The sequence below is a fragment of the Cnephaeus nilssonii genome, assembly GCF_951640355.1.
Source record: "Cnephaeus nilssonii genome assembly, chromosome: 3".
Lineage (NCBI taxonomy): Eukaryota > Metazoa > Chordata > Mammalia > Chiroptera > Vespertilionidae > Cnephaeus > Cnephaeus nilssonii.
Genome location: NC_137074.1, coordinates 17316950 through 17344708, shown reverse-complemented (window position 1 = coordinate 17344708; position 27759 = coordinate 17316950). Strand labels below are relative to the sequence as shown.

At 35.9% G+C, this 27759-nt stretch overlaps 1 protein-coding gene across 12 annotated transcripts in view; it reads left to right on the top strand.

Moving 5' to 3' along the window:
• The window catches only part of LOC307094044 (uncharacterized protein), a 322974-nt gene that overhangs the window by 170940 nt on the left and 124275 nt on the right, over positions 1-27759 (top strand). The window contains exons 1-2 of one of the 12 annotated variants that reach the window (XR_013813031.1): positions 4873-5680; positions 6508-6613. The exons of 9 other annotated variants lie outside the window; for them this stretch is intronic. The gene's annotated coding sequence lies outside the window, so the exon portion shown is untranslated. 2 more of the 12 variants (XR_013813030.1, XR_013813032.1) reach the window with 2 other exon arrangements.

The window sequence follows — 27759 nt, the reverse complement described above, 5'->3', positions numbered from 1 at the left end:
CGGCAGAGTAAGTGGCCTGGCGGAATGCTGCCCAGAGGCCCTCCTGACCCCTTATAAAAAACAAAAACAAATTCACTCCCCATGGCGAGATCCCATCCCAGCAGTGGCAGCCTGGGGTCTCAGCCTGGGAGGGGCGTGCACCCTCACGGCGCAATCCCCCTCCCAGAGGCAGCAGCCTGGTCTGGGGCCTCAGCCTGGGAGGGGCGCGATCCCCCTCCCAGCGGCGGCAGCCTGGGATCTCAACCACTGAGTCACACAAGCCAGGCAGATATGAAGGAATCTTAACCTTTTGCACTCGGATGTACTGTGTGACTCAACATGGTTAGCATCGGTAGCAGCTCTTTTTATACTCTTTGAATGCATCAAAAACTTGAAATATAAAAAAAATCCAAATAAATAAGTTTGTAGGAAAAGAAACTCCAGTTTTTTATTCTATTGCCGTGCTTTGTAAAATCTGGGGTATTTAAAAAATTAAATCCCGAGTAGAATAAAGGAATTGAGAAAAAAGCAAGCGAGTGCAAAGGGTTAAATGTTTCTTTTAAAAAAAAATATATTTTATTGATTTTTTTAGAGAGGAAGGGAAAGGGATAGAGAGCTAGAAACATCTATGAGAGAGAAACATCGATCAGCTGCCTCCTGCACACTCCCCACTGGGTCTGTGCCCCCAACAAAGGTACATACCCTTGACCAGAATCGAACCTGGGACCCTTGAATCCACAGGCTGACACTCCTTCCACTGAGCCAAACCAGTTAGGGCTATCCAATATGTTAAAGAAAAAACCCTATCTAATAAAGAGGGAATATGCAGGGGAGGGCATTTGGGGGGTGACCGGGTTGTCAGGGGAGGGCAGTTGGGGATGATTGAGCTGGCAAGGGAGTGGTTAGGAAGTGATCAGGCTGGCAGGCAGAAGTGATTAGGGGCAATCAGGCAGGCAGGCAAGCAGTTAGGAGCCAGCAGTCCTGGATTGTGAAAGGGATGTCCGACTGCCTGTTTAGGCCCGATCCCACAAGGATCGGGCCTAAACAGGCAGTCGGACATCCCCCGAGGGGTCCCAGATTGGAGAGGGTGCAGGTTGGGCTGAAGGACACCCGCCCCAGTGCACGAATTTCATGCACCGGGCCTCTAGTTAAATATAATTTTTGAGAGGATGGGTGAATCAAAGATGAATGAATTCTTACATCCCCATGTCAGTCGGTGGGAGTTGTTGGTAGGTAAAACAATATCTCATTGCAGTGGTAATTTCAATACCTTTTGCTTACCTCTTTTGTTCAGGTGTATTACGATAGTTTACTATTGGCTTCTTCCTCCTGACTCCAGTAAATTTATATGGAGATCTCACTGACTCTTATGTATAGATTTATAACTTAATCAACAGAACTACCTCATCATATTCACAGCTTCCACCTAATTTCTGCTTGAAATATGTATTCAAGTGTACAGCAGAGTGGGAGTCTTGGGGCCCATCTTTGCTGCTGCGGTACCACAACAGCAAAGGTATTCCTACTTTAATCTATTTCACTTCATTATCTTGCTGCCTCCAACTTCATGTAAGTGAAGTGTCCATCCCTTAATTATCTGGGTAAATGTGGTTTATCTCAGGGATATTCTAATTAATACTTCAACTTGTTTTATCTTTGATTACCTTCAGTCTCATTTCATTTACATTTATCTAGACTTCTTGAAAGTCACATTTTTTCCTTCTTCTTTTAGAGTCTCTTCTCTTTGTAAATATTATTTGAGCTCACCCCTTACAACTATTTAACTAACCTTTTTGTTTCCAACTTTTGATATAAAAATTTATCTAGTGCCAAAACTTGATTGTAAATGGTCCATGTATCAAACTGTCTTGCAAAATCAAGAATTTACATACCATTTTTAAATGAATTCTATTTTTTATTGATTTTTAAAAGAGAGAGAGAGAGAAAGAGAGAGAGAAGAAGGGAGAGAGAAACATCAATTTGTTGTTCCACTTACTTATGCATTTATTTGGTTGTGCCCTAACCAGGGATCAAACCACAACCTTAGCACATCAGGATGACACTCTAACCAACTGAGCAACCTGGCCCGGACCATACCATTGTATTTTTGTCCTAAAGGAAAAGCTAGACACTTATTTATTTCATAATTCTTTCTCAAAATATGCATATTCATTGTGCACATACAATTTTATTATATGTTATACGATGATGTAAGTACAGTATTCCTGCTCACAGTATGAAAATAAGTAGTACCATGGAAGTGTGGCAACTGTGTTATATTTTCCCTCGATTTTAACACCTTGTATGATTTTTATGTAAAAGTCTGTCATATATTTTTTCTTATTTCTGGAAAATGTGAATAATATATACTTCATAAATAACATGCTTTCTTAGATAAACTAAAAACCTGAGTGTAGAAACAAATTGTATTCCAAAATAAGATAATTTTGCACTCTTTTGTATTGAGACATTGTATTAATTTGCTCAGGCTGCCATACCATACCACAGGCTTAAAAAAACAAATTTCAGGCAGTTAGAAGTTCACCAACAATGTGTGGACATGGTTGGTTTCTTCTAAACTTCTCTCCTTGGCCATATATGGTCTTCTTCTCCCCTGTGTCTTCATATGATCTTGTCTCTGTGCGTATCTCTATCCTGATCTCTCTGTAAGGGCACTAGCCAGACTGGATTAGGCCCTGCCCTAACAACCTCATTTAACAAACTTATCTCTTTAAGGTTTCTATCTCCATTTGCAGACATAATCTGAGATACTTGGAGTTAGAGATTCAAAATATGGATTTGAGGGAAGGGAAACACAAGTCAGCACATAAATACTCATGATGTGAACTAACTGCTTTGCACATGATGTCTAAGGAGAAGGGAGGGATACAGAAGGCAGTGGAAGAGATGTAGCTATGGGACTATGGGACTGCTATTTTGTAGCTACCGCAGGTGTAGAAGTAGTAGTGTGATCATGGGTGATACTTAGCTTGTTAGATTGTAATCATTCAGAGAAATGTGCTGAGTATTTTCTTGGGTTGAAAGTGAAGGGCTCATAACAAACCATTTCCCAGCATTTGGATTCCTTAAAAGTTTTGAACATGTAACCCTACTCTACTAGGTAGGAAGCCAGGTCCAATGAGAAGCCTTTGGGTTTATACAAGTTTTACTTTCAGAATAAGGGTAATAACTCACCTCTCAAACAATATTATCTTGGCATGATTATTTTTTTTCATGAATTGTGTCTTTCAGTTTATGGGCACCCATCAAACCTAATGGTCAACCTCTCTATAACCTTCTTTGTCACTACCTATTTAAGGAAATAAAATTCCATATAATAAAAGCCTAATTAGCAAATCGACCTAACAGCAGAATGACCGGTTGCTATGACATGCACTGACCACCAGGGGGCAGACGCTCAATGCAGGAGCTTCCCACTGCTGGTCAGTGCGCTCCCACAGCGGGAGCGCTGCTCATCCAGAAGCTGGGCTCATGGCTGGTGAGCGCAGCGGTGGTGGTGGGAGCCTCTCCCGCCTCCGTGGCAGCGCTAAGAAGCAGCAAGCTGAGCTGTAAGGAGCAGCAAGCAGGCAGGCGGTAAGGAGCAAGGGGTCCCAGATTGTGAGAGGGATGTCTGCTTGCCTGGCTTAGGCCCACTCAGTGGGACATCCCCCGAGGGCTCCCGGACTGCGAGAGGGCTCAGGCTGGGCTGAGGGACCACACCCTCCCCCCCAGTTCACAAAATTTATTATAAAACTAGAGGCCTGATGCATGAAGTTTGTGCAAGAGTAGGCCTTCCTTCCCCCAGCTGCTGGCACCAGCTTCCCTTGCAGCCCCGGCTTCGTCTGGAAGGTTGTCCGGAAGGATGTCCGGAAGGATGTCTGGTCTAATTAGCATATTACACTTTTATTATTATAGATTACAATGTTTATAATTTAGACCTCTAGTTTCTGAGATAAGAAAACAGACATATTATTTTTGGAGGGTGCCGGGGGGGGGGGGGGGGGACAAGAATAAAAACAAAGTAAACTCTTTACTTAAAGCAGAAGAAACAACTTTCTGAAAAAATTCCTGGATATACTTTTCCAGTATTTCAGAAACCTTTTTTCCTCATCTTCTAACTATAGTGTGAACCAAATTAGTTATGTTAAAAAACAAAAAACGTCTTACTGGCCATTTGCACTAAATGAAGAAACATCTTTCTACCCGAGTGTAGAAACTAAAACCTGTAAATGAAAAGATGCCGTCTTCTCTCACCATCACCCTCGCTGTCCATAAGTAGGAATTTGGTCAGGAGTAAGAGTAACGTGTTTATAGTTATAGTTATTCCATGTTATCACAGTTCTCTGGAATTCTTTCTTTCTTCCACATGTTGAATGACTTACTGATTTATTTTCTCCACATGTGCAGTATTTGGCTCTTATCTGGTGTGCAGTAGATCTTAGTTACCAGATCTCTTCTCTCTGCTACATCAGATAAATTTGATTATTATTTAAATTGTACTTCCCCTGACTAATTTCTCTTTGGTTTCCTTTTTACTTGAGACTATCAACAGGCAACATTTAATGTTTTACAATTCAGGGTATGATTTTTATACTCAGCCTAGTAGCTTAATGAGCTAAACATTTAAGAAAGGTAAATTGGGCCACTTGGTACTTTTTCATATAAACAAAACAAACTACTTGTGTGCTTAGGTGTGGCTTCTGGGGGAACTTTCTAGAGCATAAAGTAGTCGGTTCTAACTTTTACAATGACATGAGTCCCTCTGGTCCTGTGATGCCAACTTTCCATCTTGCTAGGGCTGAAGGAGCTTGGGTTGAGGTGAAGTTGGGGTACCAACTTTGTTCTTAGAAGTGAATGGTAGGGGCCTTGCAGTTGCTACACACAAGGGTTAATTTAGGGTTCACTTGAACACACAAGAGTTTAGGCTAGAATTTCAAAGAGGTATATACATCCTTGTGACCTTCCAATCTCAATTCTCCTCCCATGACATAAAACATCGCCCTTTTTTTTAAAAGGATCATAAATGTATCCCAAATTTACCAGAACTAAATGCAGAACAACACACAGTCCATATTTACCACAAGGAACAGGGTTAAAAAATCTATTCTCCAGTGACAAATCCCAACCCGGAGCAGATTTCAGCCAGGCAGCTAGCAGAGCTGGCTGGGTGAACTGCACAGGCCATGGTGGGTGCAGAGCTCAGAGCCGGAAAGCAAACAGCTGCTGTAGCCTGATTTGAGTTAAAATAGTGTGAGTGTTTAGTCTGGCGCAGGCTTCAGGGGAGATTGGCAGCTGGGTCAAACAAAGTCCTTCCATTGGCTCTCTTCCCAGGCAGCTTCTGCTAGTATTTAGGTACTAGTGCAGTGTAGGGCCCTTTTCTCAGGCAAAACCTAACATCTGACCGCACCCTCTTTGCTTGCTTTTTCAAAAAAGAAAGAAAGAAACCTTCTTTTTTTTTTTTTTTCCCCTTCTTCTTCTTCTTCTTTCGTTACGGTATTCTCCAATAGACAACCTCTCCCACTAATTGTGCATTAGCAATGTATTTTATCTTGAGAGCTGACGCACCGGGCTCTCAACGTGGTGTGGAAAGCTGCCTGTTACAGTGTTGGATTCATAAAAGGGCCTTTATGGTTCGTGAAAGAATATCTGTGTGCTTAGGCAGGAAACTTTTTGATCTGCAGAAAAGCCAGAAGACTTCTAGGTAAGGGTACCTATCAAATCTACTTTTTTTTTTGTGGGGGGGGGCGGAAAGTGGGGAGTGAGCATGATTCCTCACAACCTACATGAGTTTGGAGCGTGCGTCTTCACTTTTGTAGAAGTTTAAAAGGTACTGTTGTTTGCTTATTTTTGTTTGTTTAAATCTGAAGAGAATCCTGTAGTCTGCATTTTTACAATTTTCTTTTCTGCTGTTGAATGCATTACAGTAGATATAGAGTTTTATTATATAGCAAAATCTTTGTAAGCTGCCGCAGAAAGAAAGTGTATTTAGAAGGGAAATTGACAAGTTTTAAAGAGTAATTGTACAGTCATTTGAGGAGAGAGGAACACTGCATTAGACTAACAAGGGTTTAATTACCAAAAAAAGTTTAATGTTGCTTTGGAAGGAATATTAAGTAAGTTGTCTTTGTCTCTTACTTTTTAATTTTAGTCACTGATTTAGCCTGTTGGGTCACATTTTTTGTTAGTGCTGAAGGCTGCCATGAATCCCTAATGAGGCCCTTTTGCACATGATTTTGGCACTTGGCCAAAATCAACTTCCCAGCGGCAAGCTTTCTCTAAAGAACCTGGAGCAATTTTTTTTTTTTTTTATTAGAAATCATGTCTGAAAACTGCCACAACCAGTTGTGTAGGCATGTCAAAATGACTTTATACAGTAAATATGAAACAAGAATTTTAAAAAAATGTTCCTGGTACTGTAGCTTTTGTTATTATGAATTCCTGCTTGTGGTCACCTAAAGTACGTCAGAGCAAGAACAATCTTAAAGAAGAAGATTTACTGATTTTTTTGTTTTTTGTTTTTCTCAGCAGAACAGAGTAGGGATGGTTATCTCATTGAGATATATACAGTACGAACGGGTTATTTAAAAACACTTCAGGATAAATAACAGATGAATTCTTAAAACTGTTAATCTCTGTAAGTAATACCCTGTGAACAGTAAGTAATGAAGTTTTCTAGAACTTTTGTTGTGCGAACAATTAAACTTAACATTTTTCTTTTGGGATTTTTGTATATGGTGTTTGTGATTCTAAAAAATGTTAATATTTACTATGTAATTATAAAAATGTATTAACACTTTGATATTATTTCTAACAAATGTTTTAGTAGAAATGTTTGCTATATAAAAATGATTAAATAACTTTAAATAATTGTATTTAATTGCTGTTTTGCCATGAAAAGATGATTTTTCATGAAAGAAATTCTGAAGCTCAAAGGCACTGACATGAAGTTTTAAAGCCGTTAATTTTACTCTAACTGATTTTTGTCATGTAAGCCGACATGTTATTTTATACTTCAGTATTTTAAGAGTTAAATTCACATGTTGCCATAAAATGCTATCGTAATCAGATATTAACAACCTCAGATTTTATACACCCATTTTCAGCAGTATCTTTAGACATTAAAAAATAGAGTGCAGTGTATTTAAAAGCAGAAAAATAGGATCTCGGTTACTCTGTTGTTATTTTTAAGAAATCTTATTACCGCTATTCTAAACACTACCTTGCCTTATATTTTTCTCAATGGTAATTTAGACTGAAACTTTACTTTTTATTTTAAAATAATCATATTTCCCTTTAAAATATTGATGAAAACCTGATTTATTCTCTTTTAAGAAAGGATGAATTAAAGCTGTCTTCGTAGGTATATTTTTTATATATTTCTCACTATGTTTATCTTCCCTCTATTATTATACAATGTAAAACATTGCCAACTTGGGTCATAAAGAAATGTGAAAATTAACTTTAAGCAAATTTTAGCATTAGAGAATACATCTTGATTTCCTTCAGATCAACTTAGGTATATATGTAATTTGTGTATATATAAAATATTTTTTGGTATTGCTGTGAACTGAATTGATACTGTGTATACCTTGCTATTAGTTGCATTGACACATGGAGAGTTTGAAATTATCATATCAGTCAACATTAAAATACATAGATGTTATAAAATAGGAAAGAGCAAATAAATATATATCTGCTCCTTACCAAAACGCACCTGGATAAGTTTATACATCTATGTGAGTACACAGTTGAATTTTCTTATAATGTAATACTTGGTATTTTTAAAAAATGAGTTAACATATAAGGTAGATATTTTAAAATTTGGATAAAAATTGGAACATTTTATCATTTGTTGTTATCAAACAGGTGCAGGAAAACTAAGATAGCGTGTCTTATTCAGCATTATTCTTGCTTACAAAATTATTTTTGAATTCTATTTTTATTTTAATCTTAGTTCCCATATGCATATTGTCATCTGTTTTCATTTTTTTAAATTATTTTATCAAATATTTTACTTATTTTAAGGTCAGATATTTCCCTAAAATACACTAAGAGATGATGTTTCAACTGAAATTTTTATTTTATTTTTATTTTGTGGTCAATTAGAGACCATAGCAAAGTAAATGTCAGGACATTTAGAACTTTCAGAGTAAACAGATATGTTAGTTTGTGAGTTCAGAAGAAACTTAATTGTTGACAATTCCTGACAACTAGTTTTGAGTTGAGGTAGAAACAAGTAAGTATTGAGAATAATGTACATTATACTCTTTACTGAAAAAGGTAAGAAATTTTCTTTTGTTACAACTATGAATTATAATTGAGTATTTCAATAGTGTTGGCTTTTGGAAGAATTATTAGCTATTTTCCCTGAGACCTAAATGTAAAGCACTGAAAACATTTTCTTTATTGAATTGGCATTTTAAAAACAATATTCTGAATAAAATTACCTTAAAAAAATCAGTATGTTCCTTAAATGTATTCTCTTTGTGAAGAATAGCTTGAAGAATTTACTTCATTCATCATATTCTCACCCTTTTGTAAATATTAAAACCTATTCCACTTTACAGTGTGGAAACTTCTTCACTCTTCAGAAAAAGTGAAATTCTTCTGTAGTTGTCAATTTAGATTATGGGCCTTTACCATTTTAAATGTGACAGGGTTTTTGTTTGTTTCAATTATGCAACAGGCACATAAAATGCTTTCTTTCCCCTAATTAAAAGAGACTTTAAATAATTAAGTATCTACTTTAATTCTGTATTGAAAAGAAAGCTTTATAACTGCAGTAATTTAGTCACAATTTTAGAAATGTGAGAAATGTTTACAATGGGGCATTTTTGATGAGCGTTTCATCACTGAAATGAAATGCTTTGTTGGAAATAGTTTAAATTCCAGCATTGAGATAAATGCATGGCCACATTAGAGTGAACATAATTATTGAATTTTGGCATAACTTCAGTGACCTCTGCCACAAAAGATTAGCCTATGTGGGATGATCATGGATTTGCAGTAACAGAAATGGATAAGACAAGCACGTGGGACACGAACCTTTGTTGTTTGGGGAAAAGTATGCGCTAAAACAAAAGGAGATACCTTTCATGTAAACCGCTGATAATAGTATTTTGTCATTTCATTAATACAACAAATCTTGAACATTAAAAATTAATTACAATTTGTAATGCATTTGTAAGATGTTTCTCATAGAATTAAGTGCAGTGCTTTGTTCTTTTATGAGATAACTGTCATATTTCCAAGCGGCTAACATGTAGCTATAAATTAAATTCCAAGTAATTTTTAAATGTTGTGCTTTGACTGAAATACAATTATTATTGAATAAATGATTAATGTCCTCTGATTTTAAGTCTTTTTCATATTTGATTTGCACTTGTTGCATTCTTTTACTTAATATTGGTTTAATTTTCAAATTATCATAAAGCAAATATTGCTATTTGATATCGTTTTTAAACATGGTAGGGTTTATTTTATAAGCAATCTGACCTATTGTATATTTAAACAATGGTGATTTATGTCTAGCTGTATATACTCTCAAAATCAAGATCAGCAAAAGGCCTTCTATTTCGGTGTCCAAAATTTTTCTTAAAAAACTGAGTTATCTCTTGTTTATGTGTTCAGGTATCTGCCTACTCCTCAGTTATCTGGCTTGTGAGCTGTAGGCTGGAAAGTATAGTAGCAGGATCTAAGTTTATTCTTATTCTGTATTATTCTAAATAAAATTTTGAGTTTCCCATTGAAAGTTAGTCTATGTATGAATCAGTATAGAGGATTATATCAAATTTGATGATTTGGAAAATTTAAAGCACTGAATATTCAGCATAACTTAGTGGTCATTGACATGCTTGTGTAGTTATTATAAATATTTGATTATTATTGGTTTTAAAGACATACTAGTTTATAGAAAATCTGGAATGCCATCATTTTACTTTAAAAACTATTAATATTTACCAAGTTCATAATTGCCTCCACTTTGCTATCATTGAAATGTTACATAATAGCTCTCTTTAAAAGTACCATGAGCCTTCCTTTCCCTTTCTCCCATTAACATAAGAGATCAACATGTGTTGGGGAGGGCGTGCTTTAAAATATTTCAAAATTTTTTTTCTCCAGTGACGAACAGCTACTTTACCATTTTCTAAGATGCCTAAAGGAGCAAATGCATTTCTTGAAAGTTTATATAAAAGTGAGGAATAAAAGGGCTTGCTTTGGACTTCAGTGAAAAAACTGAAATAGAAAATAAGGTTGAGATTAATGACATGGTGCATTTTTATAGCAACTAATTGCAACTTGCTATTCATACATAAACAACAGTCTGGAAAGATAGACAGCGGCTCCGAGAGCAGCCTTCATTTAATCTTCACTTAAGAACTGCTGAGAAAGTGGTGGCAAAAGATGGTTTGGGACCGGTCTGTATGGTCTATGGTGTTTTAGGCCCATGCTCTCCTTTCCATATTTAAACCTTCGAGGCTTGTTTCAGAGCGCCATACCTAACCTCAGAAAATTTTACAGCTTGCAGCAGAACATACCCATTCTTGTTGCTCACTGGAGGGTATGAGATTGGAGTTTCTTTGGTGAGGAAGTGTTCCCTGTTTAGTTATTTTTTAAAAAAAAAAAATCTCTCTTTGGGTAGGTCAGTTCAATCAGTTGGCCAAATCATTTTAGTAACCAAGCTTACTCAGCCTTAGCAAGGATAATTAGTTTTCATTCTTCCCCAAACCTGGGCACTTCCCAGAAGAAAGTAGACAGCTGGGCATGAAAGGGTGAGTTGCTAAAAACTGTAGAACATGAATATTCTACTTGGATTCAAAATAGTATATATCAATATACATGTGTGTCCTAAATATTCAAACAATGATAGAATCAAATTGTCCTGAAATTAAACTTGTGGGATTAACTTTATCATCATTCTATTTGAGATGTTATCTGCAAATTATTTTTTAAAAGCATTTCTTTTAAAATTTTTATATTATATTCCTCATGAGGCATAGTGATTTAGATGTCAATTTTCTGCTAGTGGAGCAATTTTTGAAAAATATATGTATATTGCCATTGCTGTTCTGTGGGATTTACCTGATCCCATGTTCTATCCCTCTCCATTCCCAGAGTCCATTCATAAATATTCTATAAAGACTCCTTTTTTTTTTTTTTGGTAAAAAGCCAATTTTAGATACATTTAAGTAGATTGGCATTAGAAAAAAATTGATGCACAGAACTTTCCTGCTCAAGTATCACTTAGCTACTTCTAAAACTTTTTCAATTCTCAGAAAATGAAATGATAAGGATATAGAAACAGAGGATGACTTGTAATTTTGGCAGATGAAACAGACAATAATTCATTCAGAATATTTATAGGATGATAACACTTTTCTACTGACATATTTTGATGTCAACAAATTTAATTTGGAAATTGCTTTTGTTACTAGATGGTAGTAATTGACTCTGGTAATCTGTAGTTCAAAATGCCTGCTGTAAGACAAAGACCTGATTTATTGAATGAATAAGTCTTAGATAAAATATAAGCTATTAGGCTTCCTCATATTTGGAATTTGTTTTCATTTACAATACCCAAATTATTAAATATGATAGTAATAGTATTTGCATATTTTTCAGAATTATCCATGTCTACCTATGAAATTTGTTCTATTATCTATATATATAAAAGCCTAAGTAACCAGCTGACTGGCCAACTGTTCAACCATCTGACCAGTAGCTATGATGCACACTGACCACCAGGGGCAGACACTCAACACAGGAGTGGAAACCATAGGCATGGAAACATGGAACAGACTGATGAATCTCAGAGGGAAGGGGGAGCGGGGAGGGCATGAAGAGATTAACCAAAGATCTTATATGCATACTAGGGGCCCGGTGCACAAAATTCGTGCACAAGGCAGGGGATCCCTTAGCCCGACCTGCACCCTCTCCAATCTGGGAGACCTAAGGGGATGTCCTACTGATGGCTTAGGCCTGCTCCCTGTGGTTCTCTGCTCTCTGCGGACCTGCCTGCTTGACGCCACTGCAGGCCCTGGTGTCTGCTCTCTGTGGGGGCCTGCTTGCCCTTCACCACCGGGGCCAGGGGCAAGCAGGACCTTGCTGTCTGCTCTCTGGCTCACCGCTGCAAGGGAAAGCAGGGCCCTGGTGTCTGCTCTCTGTGGGGGCCCTGCGGGGGACTACTTGCCCCTCGCTGCCATGGCCAGGGGCAAGCAGGGCCCTGCTGTCTGCTTGTTCGCTGTGGGGGACGTTCCTGCCCCACCCCCGGCTGCTTGCGCACGTGCCAGCTTGGAGCGCCTGGGTCCCGGGGATGTTCCCACCCCTCCCCTGGCTGCTCCACACCTGCGCATGTAGGCCTGGAGTGGCCGGGGGTCGTTCCAAGACCCCAGCTGCTCCAGGCCTACATGCAGGCTTACAGGCTCAGAGCAGCCTAGGTCCCAAGGACACCTGTCCCTGGGACACAGGCTGCTTGGCGCTGGCGCACACGCAAGCAGCTACCTCTCCCCCAGCTGCTCTGCGCCTACATATGCAAAGTAACCCACCATCTTTGTTGGGTTAATTTACATACTCACTCCTGATTGGCTGGTGGGTGTTGCAGAGGTACGGTCAATTTGCATATTTTATTCGTGTAGACTAGAGGCCTGATCCACAGGTTCGTGCACTGGTGGGGTCCCTCATCCTGGCCTGCTCCCTCTCACAATCCAGAACCCCTCAGGGGATGTCAGAAAGCCAGTTTCAGCTCAATCCCCACAGGCCAGGCCAAGGGACCACACCGGTGCACAAATCTGTGCACCAGGCCTCTAGTTTTATATAAGTAATAACTTAGTAATCAAATGTCTTACCATTTTTATTTCCATCTTAAAGCCCACTCAAGATCAAATCTTACAGTAGTTAAATTGCTCAAAATTCTGGATTAATAGCGAGGTGAAATTATGTAACCCAAAATGAAATTATATCTATAAGCACAGGTGTTTTTTAGCATTTGTGTGGTCAGATATACAAATTGCATTGCAGATAGAGCTTCTCCTTTCTCACTTGAGAAAAGTCCAATTAAATGTAATTTACAGATGTGCAAATGAACAGCTGCTTTCTTCCAACTTAATATTACATAAATGAGCTAAATTATAATGGGTTTAAAAGTCGCTACCTTTTAATGGTTTTTAAATTGGATTGGAAGCATCATCACTAGGTTTATTTAGATAAAGGGGATTAATACTTACGAGTACCTGAGAAAATTTTTGTTTAGGTGACAGCAGGACCATTAAGGCATTGGAAATTACAACCACACCAAAATTTATAACAGGTTTATAAAAGTGTATTTTTAATTGTGTAGATACTCTATTCACTTGTATATGTATATACATGCACACAAGATGGTGTGTGCATGTGTTGTTCCTATGTTCGTGAGTTAGAGATTTTCATGTTGTCTTTTCCTAATGATAAGGTAAATATTAAGTATAAGATATAGATACATTATTATATTGGTAAAAATAGGGAATACCGGTACACTGCTTTTGTGTATTGGGTTATAAGAAATTATCATGAACCTATACTTCTGGAAAATCAGCTTTAAAAAAAAATTCATGCATTTTACTTAGAGATACTTATATATTCAATAATGATAAGTTACAGTCGTTAATATTTTTCCATTAGGTAAAGACCAGTTCTTGACCAAATTGTCTTGAATATACTTCTTTTCTTTGCAGCTATTAATAGCCAAGTTTTTTTTTTAAATCTCCTTCAGAAAGGTGTGTTGATGGTTAAAGGAAGAAGTTGAAGATGATGGATTGCATTGGCCAGGGAATTAAAGAGCTTTTACCCTGTGTAAGCTCAGAGATTTATTATAATCAATCCATTAGTATTTCAACAAGAATTTTCTTTTCTAAGAGTATTACTAAAAAATTCCAAAAATTTGACCCTGGATGTAATTAAAAAACTGACTCATTGGTTATGAGTATGTTGATAGAACCCTTCATTTAGCCTACCTACAACATATTTTCAAGGGATTGACTCCTTCCCTTGAGTGTTATACATGACCACTCATTGGCACAATGGTTCAGATCCTGTGAAGAGTGCTTCATACATCTCATCTCAATCCTTTAAATTACCATCAGAGGTGGTGATAATTATCCCCATTGTACATATGGAAGGCTCGGTGTGCTTAAGTAATTTTCCCAGAGTTCTAGGGCTAATTATGTTGATGTCATTAGCCCATGTTGTTATCTGTTGTGCTATATATTTAATAGTCTTGACCTTGAGAATATGAGGAATGTTAAATATAACCCTCTAACTTAAATGCTCTTTTGTTTTAATAAGAATTGAAGAAACAGAGTACTAAAAATATTGTCAGCCACCGATGCATAGCAGTGGGAGATACAACTCTTTTGTATAACAGGGACTTTTAATATTTGAAATGTGTACTTTTAATATAGCTCTAAGTTGAGCAATAGCCAGTGACTAATAAAACAGTTTGGGTCATAAGTAAGCAGTTTCCTCCAGAAAAAAATGATAATATATGAACAATTGCATTTCTAATGTCATGTTCTTTTGCACATTAGTGGCTTACAATATTAAGAACTGTGGAATAACACATAGGGAAAATGTCAGTCAGGGAATTTCACTAGCTTTTTTGTGAACACATACGTTTTTATAACCAAAAAGGTGCAAGAATTGGAGAAGCACAGTGATTTTTTACTGTGGCCACTGATAACCATTCAATGCTCCCAAACAGTGCTATGTTGTGGCATTCCACAGAAGCAAGTAACTCAGAATCCTCCCCAAAGTGCTTCCCTGTTCAGAAATGGATGCTTCACACTAGATGAGGGTGTCTCTTTACTTTAAAATCCACAACTTGACCCTAACCAGTGGATAGAGCATCGAACTGCAGACTGAAGGGTCCCCGGTTCAATTCCAGTCAAGGGCATGTACCTTGGTTGCGGGTACATCCCCAGTAAGGAGTGTGCAGGAGGCAGCTGAATTGATGTTTCTCTCTCACCGATGTTTCTAACTCTCTATCCTTCTCCCTCTCCCTTCCTCTCTGTAAAAAATCAATAAAATATTTTTTTTAAAATTCACAATTTGTTAAGAGCATATGCTTATGTAAGAAAAACTTGAATTATATTATAGACCAATTGTTGGTAACTTCTTTAAAATTTAGATTTTGAACATCTGTTGGTAGCACTAAGACTTTAAATAAATGAGGATATGGGCATAAAAATACATTTTATATATTTTTATTTCAATTAAGTTGCATGTAATGCTGAATATTATGATTCAAAATATCTTAAACACTGAAAAATTTGGTTCAAAATCCTTTTTCAACACTCAGATATTTGATTCATTGGCTTTTAGAGTTATGATCATTGAATGTTATTTCTTTAACTCCTATATTTATTCATAATAAAGTGAAGACTTAGGGGAAAATGGCCTTTTTGCTCATGGTAGTAACACTAGTGCCTGGAGAGTTGGCTTTGAATACAGATTTTCCTTCTAATCTTGTATCCCTTTATCTGCATGATTTTTATGCATACAGCTGAATGAACATTTTACATATGAGTGCATGCATGTAACCATATGCATACACACATGTCATAATATCACAGATCAGAATATAGAAATTCCCAGCACCCCAGAAGACTGTCTCATACCCTACTGATATCTATCACCAACCATTGGGTTACCAGATTTTTATTTCATGTAAGTAGAATCATACAACATGTATGCACTTTTGTCTTGCTTATGACACTCAACATTTTCTCCACGTGATTTCCCCAAGTTGCATATATCAGTAGGTTGTTCTTATCTATTGCTATGTGGTGTATGTGGTATGTCTTTCTATGAAGATAGCACAATTTATTTATTCATTCTATGTTCTTAGGTTGCTTCCAAGTTTCTTTTTTATATATTTTAAAAATGTAAATCTGGTGCCAAAAGGGATAGTAGAACAAAACAATATTAAATGATTTAAATATCACTAATCACCTCACCTATTGACTTATTTGTAGAGTTGAGTGTATCCCCCAAGTGCTAATGAATGTATTTATTACATGGTGTATATTGATAGTCTTGGATTATCATCTGGGTATTACTTATACTTGCTAATAACCAACTGCTTTAAATAAAATAAATACTGTTAATATGCTAAATAGTTTACAGTGCTCTGTCACATATACACATATTAATTCTGGAAGGAAGAGTACAGCACACTCTTCCACCCCCAAAACTGAAATAATTAGTACCCTATAGCTAGGAAAGACTGAGCTATGACCTGTACTGGGATTTATTTTCCACTTTAAATCTGTCTTTTATTACAACAAACTACATCTCTTGAAAGAATGAAACCCCATATAAGAGTTCTTGGATGAAAAGTGGCTTAGTACCATTTTCTAGAATACTTTTTAAAGAAAACTGATCTTATTTATATTTATCGCACTAGGAAATACCCTTATGATCTGGACATGTATCAGTAATAAACAATCAGCAATTCGTTTTTAAAGGTTTCCTCGGGTTTATTGTTTGAAAACATTATAGACCCTAAACACAGTAATACCCAGTCCTATTATTTTTTGTGTTTGAATAACTAGTTCAAATTTGGTCAAGGTCAGTGATGCTTGTTATTATTTTTGACAGCTGTACAATGCCCGATAATGATTCCATTTCTGACACCAGCTGGCAATAAGGTGCTCTCTCAGATGAATTCATACATGGCCTGTTCACAATTCAAACATGTAATGGACACTACAAAATCCCACTGCTGTGCTTCTGCTTAATTAGATGTATTTGCATCTAACAGGAAGAGAAAGACAAGTTTCTACAATGCTTCACCCCCCTCCCCCATAATTTAATCCTAGAATTAAATACATTTTTAAAGATGTGCAATGCCTGAAGGCCTCCAGGCATAAAAGAACTCATATGGACGTTTGAAAAATACCAGTTTGTCATACTAGCATGCTGTATGTCTTTGGCTTTGTGGAAAATATGGTTGACATCCAAGTGATGTCCTCTTTAACACAGGATGCCACCTTGCAGCAATTGGCCTTGACTTGACCCGTGAAAGTGGATGGAGTTATTCTGATCTCACGATGGAGAAGGTCAGGTTCACACTTGGATTTGAGAATAGCAGAAGGAATCATCTTAGAGGAAGAAGCTGATTTTAAAAAAGCAAATGTTTATTTACATTGAGTTCATCAGAAATAGGTAGAAGCCAGGAAGGAAACAAGGTCAGAATTACTTCAGGATATTTTTGAAGTGCCTCCACTTAGGTATCTTTGTCTAAATATGATAACTGTACAGCCATTTCCTCATGAGGGATGCATTGAAATTTTCACTAGAAGCATGTTTCTGTTTTACTTCTCAGTTCACCCTTACCTATTTTCTTGATGTGACATTTAAGCAGTTTTATCTTAAAGATTTCATAGTATTTAGTTATCTATTGGTCCTTATTTTTCTTTTTTCTTGCAATTCGGTTTATTTTCTTTAATAAAGCTGCTACTTATTGTGAAGTGATAAAGTAAAAAATTTCTAACCAATGATAACATGTTTTAAATGCACACAATGTACTGTCTATAGTAGCAGTTTCTCTGTAATCATAGTTATAAGTATAATTTATCAATAAGTTTTCTTTTGAAGGCAGGGGATATATCTATTAATTTCATAATTTTTCCTTGTCTTGTCTAGAATAGATGTTAGCTTATACAAAACTAAATGGCAATCCTGGCCAATATGAGCCACAATGACTCCCAACCCCACTAAGAAAATTGCCATATGTGGAAGGTCTTCTGCCCTGTCTGTCAGAACTATTTTTCTTACTCATTGTAGGCCCTAGTGCCCACTGATAGAAAATTATAGCCTTTCCTGAAGCAAGACTAATTTTTCATTTGATTTGTATTAAAACATTAAATAAAATTCAAGCCATAAGAGATTAAAGGGATATAGCTTATACCATTCTCTATTGTGTTGCTTACAAAATAGTATTTTAAAAATGTTTCAAAATTAGCTGATAGACCTTTCTCTTTTTTAAAATATATTCTTACTAGAAACCCAGTGCACAAAATTCATGCATCGGGGGTGGGGGAGGTGCCTCAGCCCGGCCTGCACCCTCTCCAGTCTGGGACCCCTTGGGGGATGTCCGACTGCCAGTTTAGGACAGATCCCTGTGGGCCTAAACTGGCAGTCAGATATCCCTCTTGCAATCTGGGACCACTGACTCCTAATCGCTCACCTGCCTGCCTGCCTGATCACCCTTAACTGCCCTCCTCTGCCAGTCTGATCGCCCCTAACTGCCCTCCACTGCCAGCCTGATCAACCCTAACCACCTTTGCCTCAGCCCCCGCCACCATGGTTTTGTCCAGAAGGAAGGCAGGATGACCGGAAGATGTCCAGTCGACCCGGTCTAATTAGCATATTACCCTTTTATTAGTATAGATTTATTTCAGAGAGGAAGGGAGAGCCTAGATAGAAACATCAATGATGAGAGAGAATCATTGATCAGCTGCCTCCTGCACATCACCCACTGAGGATGGAGCCTTCTTTCTCAGTATGTGCCCCTTATCTTTCAAAGATTTAGTTATTTTGGAAAGGAATAGCATTTTGTTAAAACTAAAGTATTTGGAGAAATCACTTTGACTCTAATTTTGTAATATTATTAGCCAAAGAAATTGACAATTTCTGAGGATTGATGTGTGTGGGAACTTGTAATTATTATGTCTATATCTAGTCCAGAAAAGAATGGGGACTGTCACCAAGGATTTAATAATTTAGTTTATACTGCAATTTAAAAACCAATTAGTAACTGAGATATAAAAACCATACCCAGCCTACTTTAGCCTCCTTGTATCGGATCATAGTTAAAGCAAATTATTTTGTTTTTCAAAGGTAATTTTGTAGGTATAAATGTAGTTATTTCTTGGGGCATTTTTGGACATTGTACATACAAATTATATATTCCTGAAAAAGGAGAACTTGCATTTTTGTATATCCTATATAATAAAAGGCTAATATGCAAATTGTCCCCTCAACCAGGAGTTCGACCAGTAGGCAGGTCGGCCAACCGCCCATGTCCCCTCCCCCTGGGCCAGGCTGGCCAGACCCCACCCATGCACAAATTCATGCACCAGGCCTCTAATACACACACACACACACACACACACACACACACACACACACACACACACTGAGTGGCCAGATTATTATGCGTTCAGAGATCATAATAATCTGGCCACTCAGTGCATATGTGAATCTTCTTACATTCAATTACTAGAGGCCCAGTGCACGAAATTCATGCACAGATAGGGTCCCTAGTGGCTGCTGGCTGCTGGCTAGGGCCTCCCTTCCCCCTGCTGCCATGTTCCACGCCGCCCCCAGGTGGTCAGCGCACGTCTAACTCCCAGTCGGTCGAACTCCCATCTGTGGGGACAATTTGCATTATCACCTTTTATTATATAGGATTAAGAAATGTTGTTTAAATAGGATGCATACAAAAATATGGTAATTCATAATGAACTGGTATATCACCTATGTTGCAACACCTTTTAATTAGTGTAGTAAATTGAGCAAATTTCAATCCCTAGAAGTATTTTTCCTCTTGATTTAATAACTTCTAAATCCTTCAGTTCATAAGTATCATGATTTCTATTCATGGATGCTGCCTGTGGCTCTCCATATGCCAACTTATCACCAGGAAATTTCTTAACTAATCATCAGGAAGATTTAATCAAAATCAATTAGTTCAGTTACTAGCAAATATATACTTATGGGATGGGAGAAGCCGAGTGTATATTAATTGAATTATTTCACTTATAGTACTAATACAGATTTAAAATCCATGACCTTTCCACTCTCCAAAAAAAGAAATAAATTGACTGTAGTTGTAGCAAACAGATGTTAAAAACAAAAATCTTTTTAAAAATAATATTAGCAGCTACTGCTCCTATACCTCTCTAAGACTGTACTGGGCTTCTCCTACATTATTAGAGTGTTGTTGAAAGAATAGGTCAGATTGCCCTAATTCAAATCCCACCTCTGCCACTTACTAGTTATCAAATTTTGGAATAATTACTTTCCTTACCTTACTTTTTTCATCAGTAAATTGGTGGTAATAACAGAACTGATTTAATAATAGTTGTTAAATTAAAAAGTTAGTAACACCTCTTCCAATTAAATGAAGATGCATTCAACTTAATCTGGACGTGGGAGTGAATGTGAATAAAACGGCAAAGGAAGCATTTTTTTTGAGGATGTTACTCTTTGTTAATTTAAAGTCATTGGAACACGCATCCAAGTTTTCAATGTCTTGCCATAATGGAGGTCAAAACAGAACAAAGTGGCAAGTTTCTAAGAATATTTGAAAATAGAGAATGTGTTCTGCTTCATTTTTTAATCAACATTAACTGGAGGGTATGCCAGTATTATCTTTCACTTATATTTTCTTTTGAAACATTTCTTCAAGGAACCATAAGCACATTAATTAAACCAGGGTAAAACTTCAAAGGATGTACTTCACTTTTCATGCTATAAGTTCATATAAGAAAAAGCAATTAATTTAAAATCCATGTTTCATATATTTCCAGCTTTTCAGTTGGGAGATGATGAAATAAACAATCTCAACTCTCCCATTTCTTTCTGGCATCGATGGTGGCTTTCTCTTGGTTTTCTTCTCTGAAGTAAGTAAGTGGTTATTTTGATTACCATCAAAAGGCTGAATGGTGTTCACAATTATCTTATTTCTTCTTGTGATGCTAATTCTATTGTTTAGTAAATTAAGGGAAAAGAACACCAGATGAAACCTGGTATGATTTTTAAAGTTTGGAGAGGAAATCAGTGTTTAGCTTAATTATTGTCTTTTATGTACAGGTCTGAATATTTACATTTCAAATAACCCTTGAGCTTAATTCAGATGTTTAGACATGAGTTCCAAGTGAAGTTAACAGATTTTTTTATTAAGATATATTAGTGTCAGTGTATCTTGCCCTGCTTAAAAATACATTTTTATACTTACGTTTTGATCTATTTAATTTTTTTTCAAAAATTAATAAGTTTCTAGTGTGGAAAATCTTATTGTTTCTAACATAATTTCTTTACACCAGGTCCAACCCATTTAAAGAGCAGAAGAGATGTTCTTTAGATGAGGAGCTATAATGAGAGCACCGTAGTTTATCTATGCCCATCTAAATCTCTGAACTTTTTTCCATTGTGGGATCTCTTGCATTGCAGATACTCAAAACATGCATTAGTCTGTTCTCAGTTTTCACAAAAATATTAGCCCCGATGGTGTGATATTATTTTCTTTTTGCATTCAAGATCTAACTGGAGACATAAATCAGAAACAAATTAACTGAAAGGAAAGTTTAAAGGAAAAGAAAAATAATGGATGCTTTGGGAAAGGAAATGATTTGGTGGTGGAGTGGTAGATTAGATTAATGCAGCCAGGTTTCAGAAACTAGAGGTTCGAAGTACAACAAAGGATGCCCAGAATTCTTGAGGGCAGTAAAACTAACAAACATATAGCTGAGGGCCTTGCACCGAGTCTGGGTGTTGCTTGATTTTTAAAATAAATGGATGATGTAATATAGTCTTCTTTTGATCCAGCGGTTTCTCGGAACATCTGTATGCTATCTTTCCGTCAAATGTAATAAGAAATCAAAATAATCTGTCACTACCTACTGCCACTTCATTCTTATAACAGCTCTGTAACCATGTCTCATCAGGAAATTGGAGTTCTGTTCACACAGGTTTAAGGTTATTCCCAAGAAAGACTTCCACTGTGCTAGTCCATCCTGCGTGTTGCAGCCGTTTTCCAACTGTTCTTTAAATTTTTATCCCCTCAATTGGGATATGTACTCTTTCCTCCTTGCCTGAACTTTCTTTTAAACATTAAGATTAGAGCCTGGCCAGCATGGCTGGGTGGTTGAGCATCGACCTAGGAGGAACTCGGTATCCACTGAGCCAAACCGGCTAGGGAGGGCCTTTGGCTTCTTGTTGACTGCAAGGTTAAGGCATCTCTTATGGGATAAATCTGGGGTTTGTGGTTTATGTTGTAGTTGTTTGTTTTGGGGTTTGGTTTTGTTTTTTGGATAAACTGTGGTATAATGGAAAAAGAACAAGCAAAAAAGAGAGCAATAGCAATGATAAGGAGGAGAGCAGTTAGATAATCGACACATTCTTCAGCCCTTTCCATTGGAGCTGTGCGTTGAACGCCTTTGCCACTGTCTTTAGCATATGATTCAGTTGGCACGAAACTCTCACTAGTTTTTCATAGTTCTGTATATTTGCACATGCTATTCTACATCATGAAAAATTATTCCCCTCTTTTCTCCTGAAAAATGTCTGCTGGGTCTCCAGGACTCTGACATGTCCTTTGAAAAATCTCCCCTTCCTCCCCAAGGCTAAGTTGATTGTTCCTCTCTGGAATGGTGCATATCTCTATCACAATGCCTTCCACATTGACTTACAAATATTCATTTACATACATGTCTGCTCTCAGGCTAAAGTGTCAGCTCCTTACAGTGGGGACTATTTCTTATTCATTTCTGTATTCCCACCACCTTCTATTATGCCTTTCAGAGTTGGCATTCTCTGAAAGGCTGGTTGATAGTTTCTAAGCTTTAATCCAGTCTTTTGGAATAATATTATATTTACAATAAAATGATATATGATCCCAAACAGTAGTTTATACTCTTTGTTGTCTTGTTTCCCCCAAAAAGTAAATAGTAAAGAAAAAAAAGGAACACCAAATTTAGGAATAAAACAAGATTTGTTTGAAAATTATTAATTTTAATAACTTGAATAAAATATCCAGAATAATATGAATATATTTTTAAAAGCTGTAACAGTATACATAATTTTTTCCACACCGTTTCTCAGTTTTTCCTGGACAATAGAATTTTAAAGTGGAAAAACCATTAGTATGGTTTTAGATTAATAACATAACTAGGTTCATTTGTTACTTTTATAAGTAACCTCATAGCTGGGTTATTTTAATTTTTTAATTATTTTTAATTTTTATTTTTATTCATTTTGGGGGGGATTGTGAAAATCTTTCTAATGGGGAAACTATTTTTTAAAAAGTTGCCCTAGCCAGATTGGCTCAGTGGATAGAACTTTGGCCTGCAGACCAAAGGGTATCCTCAGTTCAATTCCAATCAAGGGCACCAGGCCCTGGTCAGGGCTCGTGCAGGAGGCAACCGATCGATGTGTTTCTCTCACATCAATGTTTCTCTCTGTCTTTCCCTCTCTCTTCCACTCTCCCTAAAAATCAATGGAAAAAATATCCTTGAGTGAGGATTAACAAAAAACAAACAAAAAACGTTATTGCTCCTTCTACATCTTTAATACCATATTCATATTTCCCCCTCATCCTCTCTTTTCTCTCCCAGCCCCTCTATGTAGCCACTTTCATTAACGTCTGGCTTACCCTTTCTGTATTTTTTTTCACTAATGAGCAGATACATTTTTACTTCCTCATATCCCCTTGTTTTTGACAAGAAAGGTAACTACTATAGATACTCTTACAGTTTGCCTTCTTCATTTAACAAAATTTCCTGGGAACCACCCAACTCAATTTTCATAGAAAAATTCCTTATTCTTTTCTCACAGCTGTATTTAGTTGTGTTGCTATAAGACTAAGGCTGGGGCTAGGGTTAAAGTTAAGTGTAGGATTAGGGTTGAATTTAGGCATTTGAGCTAAGGGTAGAACTAGGAATAACTTAGATTTAGGGTTAACGTTTGGGTAGCGTGAGGGCTAGGACTAGCATTATGTTTAGGATTAGGGTACGGTTTAGTGTTATGATGTATCAATAGCTTTCCTATTATGAACATTAGGTTATTTCCAATATTTTACAACTAGAATCACTACTGTAATGGATAACCATGTGCAAATGTATTTTTTAATTGTTCAGGATACTTTTTGTTTTGTTTTGCTTTAAATTAATCTTTATCGTTGAAATTATTACAGATGTCCCCTTTTGTTTTTGTTCTTTCCCATTGACCCCTCCCCTCTGCCCCACATCCACCCTCCCAAGCCTTCAGCACACCACTGTCTGTGTCCACGAACTATGCATATATTCATATAAATTCCCCGGTTAACCTCTCTCCCCCACCCTCCCATCCCCGCCTTCCCTCTGAAATTCATCAGTCTGTTCCCTGGTTCTATACTATATCTGGATCTATTTTGTTCATCAGTTTATTTTGTTCATTAGATTCCACATATGAGTGAGATCATGTGATACTTACCTTTCTATGTCTGGATTATTTCGCTTAGCATAATACTCAAGGTACTGTCAGGGTGGAGTTCTAGAAGTTGGATTGCTGAATTTATAGGTAATTGAATATGTAGTTTTAGTAGACATTGCCCAAATTATTTCCAGAAGAGTTGAACCAATCTTTATTCCTACCAGTAGTAAATGGGAGGACCTATTTCTCCATAGCCCCATAAACAAAATATGATATTAATTTTTGCCAGTGTGAAAGTTAAATGGCTTCTCAGTTTTTTCATTTGCATTTTACTGATTATGATGGGATTAGAATATTTTCATATATTTGGAGAGTTACTTCTATATTTTTTGTGAAAATTGTCAGTGCAAATATTTTTCAAACCTTTGTTTTAGGAGTGTTTTTGTTGTTGTTGTTTTGTTTTTTCCCCTCAGTCTTTAAGAGTTGTTGATGTATTGTGGCTATTAGTCCTTTTTGGTATATGTTCTGAATATTTTCTCCTAGTTTTTCAGTAGTTTTTCTCCCAGTTTTTCAGTAGTCTCCTGCAGAGTTTTAGATGTTTTAAAATGTACTCAAGTATATCAATCTTCTCTTTTATTGCTTTTGGATTTGGATTCATATTTATAAAGCCTTTTTTCTAATATACAAAGAGGTATTCATGCATTCTTCTAGGTACTTATGATGTGGTTTCATTTTATCATTTAGAACCTGAATTCATTTGGAGTTTATTTTGTTGAATATGATGAAATATGCATCCATTTTTATTTTATTTTTTCAAATGGCCAGCACCATTTATTAAGAGGCAATCTTTACTGCAATTATTTGAGATGGTACTTTTAACATGTGCCAAATTTCAGACTGTTTTGGACAAGTACTCCATTTTCTGGATTACTTGTATACTTATGTGACAGTATTACACATTTTAACTATAAAGGCTTTATGGTATATTTTAATGTCTGATAGAGTTAGCCTCTCTTGTAGATTTTCTTTTTTAGTGTTTTTCTGGCTATTCTTTTATGTTTTGTTTTAAAGTGAACTTTAGTATCAAAATGTCTAACCCCATAAAATAGCTTGCTGGTATTTTTATTGGGATTTCCTTAGGTTTACAAATTAACTTAGTGAGAGCCCACATCTTTATAATGTTCAGTTGTCTTAGTCAAGAATATAATGTGTTTCTTTTTATTCAAGTCTTCTTTTATGACTTGGAGTATTTTTAAATATTTTAAATGTCCTATATTTCTCATTTAATTAATTCTTAAGTATTTAATCTTCCTTATTGTAATTGTTAATGGGTTTTCTGTATCATTGCCTTAATTTATTGGTATATTAAGGCTCTTTGTTTTTTCATGTTAATGTTACATAAGGCTACTTGCCGAATTATTTATTTGTTTGAGTTAGCTTTATTATTGACTCTTTCAGGTTTTTTTTCCGGTATACTATCATATCATCTGCAAAGAGATGGTATCACTTCTTCTTTTGCTGTTCTTATACCACTAATGAATTGTATTGACTAATATCTCAAGTACATTGTTAAATATAGTATAAATAGTGGGCATGCTTATCTTTCCCCAGTTTTAGTGGAGATGATTTTAATGTTTTCTCATTAAATAAGATATTTGATATTGGCTTCTGACTGTATGTATATATATATATGTATATAAATATGTGTGTATATATATGTATGTATGTATATATGTATGTATGTATGTATGTATGTATATGTGTGTGCATGTGTGTGTGTGTATGTATAAACTAGAGAGAAATTATAATTTTCTGCCTAAGATCTATGATAGTATGATAGTAATATATTTCTAAATATTGAAGTGATTGCCCATTCCTGGAATAAAGCCCATTTGGTTATATCCAATTGTTTTCTTATCATGATATTGGCTTCTGTTTGTTACTATTTTGTTTAGGGATCTTGAATTAATTATGAGTGATATTCATCTTTTGTTCTTTTTCTTTGTATTATGTTAGATGTCATTGTTATCTTATTTCATAAAAGGCATTATGAATTTTTGTATCTTTTTCAATGTACTGGAATAATTTCTAGAGTCTTTACACTATATGATCATTGAAAGTAGGTAAACGTCCCCTATGAAAGCATAAGGGCCTGTTGCTCTTTGTGGTCTGTTTTAAGATTTACAATTCACATGGAGCCAATTTCGTAATACCTACCTCCCCAGAAAAACTATCTAGTTCTTCAAAGTTATTTTAACAGAGCACTTCAAAACAGATCTATCTGCGTGTGTCTGTGTGTGCATGCGTGTGACTATACTATCTCATGCTTTCACATGATCAGTTAGCTAGTGCTTTTCCTTTCATTAATTTTCTCTAAAACAAGATTTTAATTTATTAATTAGATCTATTGTTTTTTATTATTTTATCATCTGAAAAATTCCTTCTTTTATTTCTATCATTTCCATCCTTGTTTTGTAAATACATATAATTTCTTATTTTATTGCCTTATAATTAGGAAATATTGTATATCATGTTTTTACTTATGGAAGTTACTAATATTTTCTTTGCAATTTAATATGGAATCAATTTTTGTGAGCATATTGTGAGTACCTGAGAAGAATGTGTATTCTCTATTCTTAGGGGATAGAGTTCAATATATGTCCATAAGATCTACCCTGTTGGTTATCTATCTCCTTTCTTAGTTTTTGTCTACTTGTTCTGACTTGTACTGAGAGTGGTATATTAAAACATTGTAGTATTAGTGTTTTCTCTTTTTGCATCTCTTTTAGATTTTGCTTCAGAGATGTAGGATGTCATTTCATTAGACCTTTTCTATCTCCATGGATGATTTATAAATATTTGTCATTCAAAGAATAGCAGAATGCATTGGAATTAACTTCCTGCTGTACATAAAAATAAGGTTCTATGGATTCTTCAAAATAAAATTCCCTGGAGAAACTTCAAAACAGATCCATCCTACCTCAAAATAATTTCTGCACAATTTTTATACCAGGCAATACTATGATAATTGTCTGTGTATATTGTTATGAAACACTTTGTTTTAAAACTAGATTACTATTTTAATGTTGAACGTTGATTACTTTAGCCCATTAAAATACTGACTTTTCATAAAATTTAGCTCAGTGCATCATCTTAAGAGCTTATATTACAAATGCATAGGCTCTCCCATCTGGATGTAGCCTGAAACTCAGAAGCAGAAAATTTGGAACTGCATTGGAAACCATTGCTGTAGTCCACTGATTTTGCAAGTATTCCTCTTAAGCAAGTTTTTATTCCTCACCCAATCACTTTACTATTCAGATTCATTCAAACCTATTATGGTACTTTGCTGATAAATGTTCCCCTTCTAGACCTTTTGAATTTTGACTTGATTATGATATATATTCAACAATTTAAAACATACTTAGGTTGAAAATAGGCAATATTATGGCTTTATTCTGAATAAAATATAATCATTTCCTTAAGTACATCATGCTTATCATCCCAGACAAAATAATTCAGATGAGCTGTACTACTAACATCTTAACTAACACCTATAAATAAAACTGAATGATGTGATTACTTAACAAATTCATTCATCATTATCAT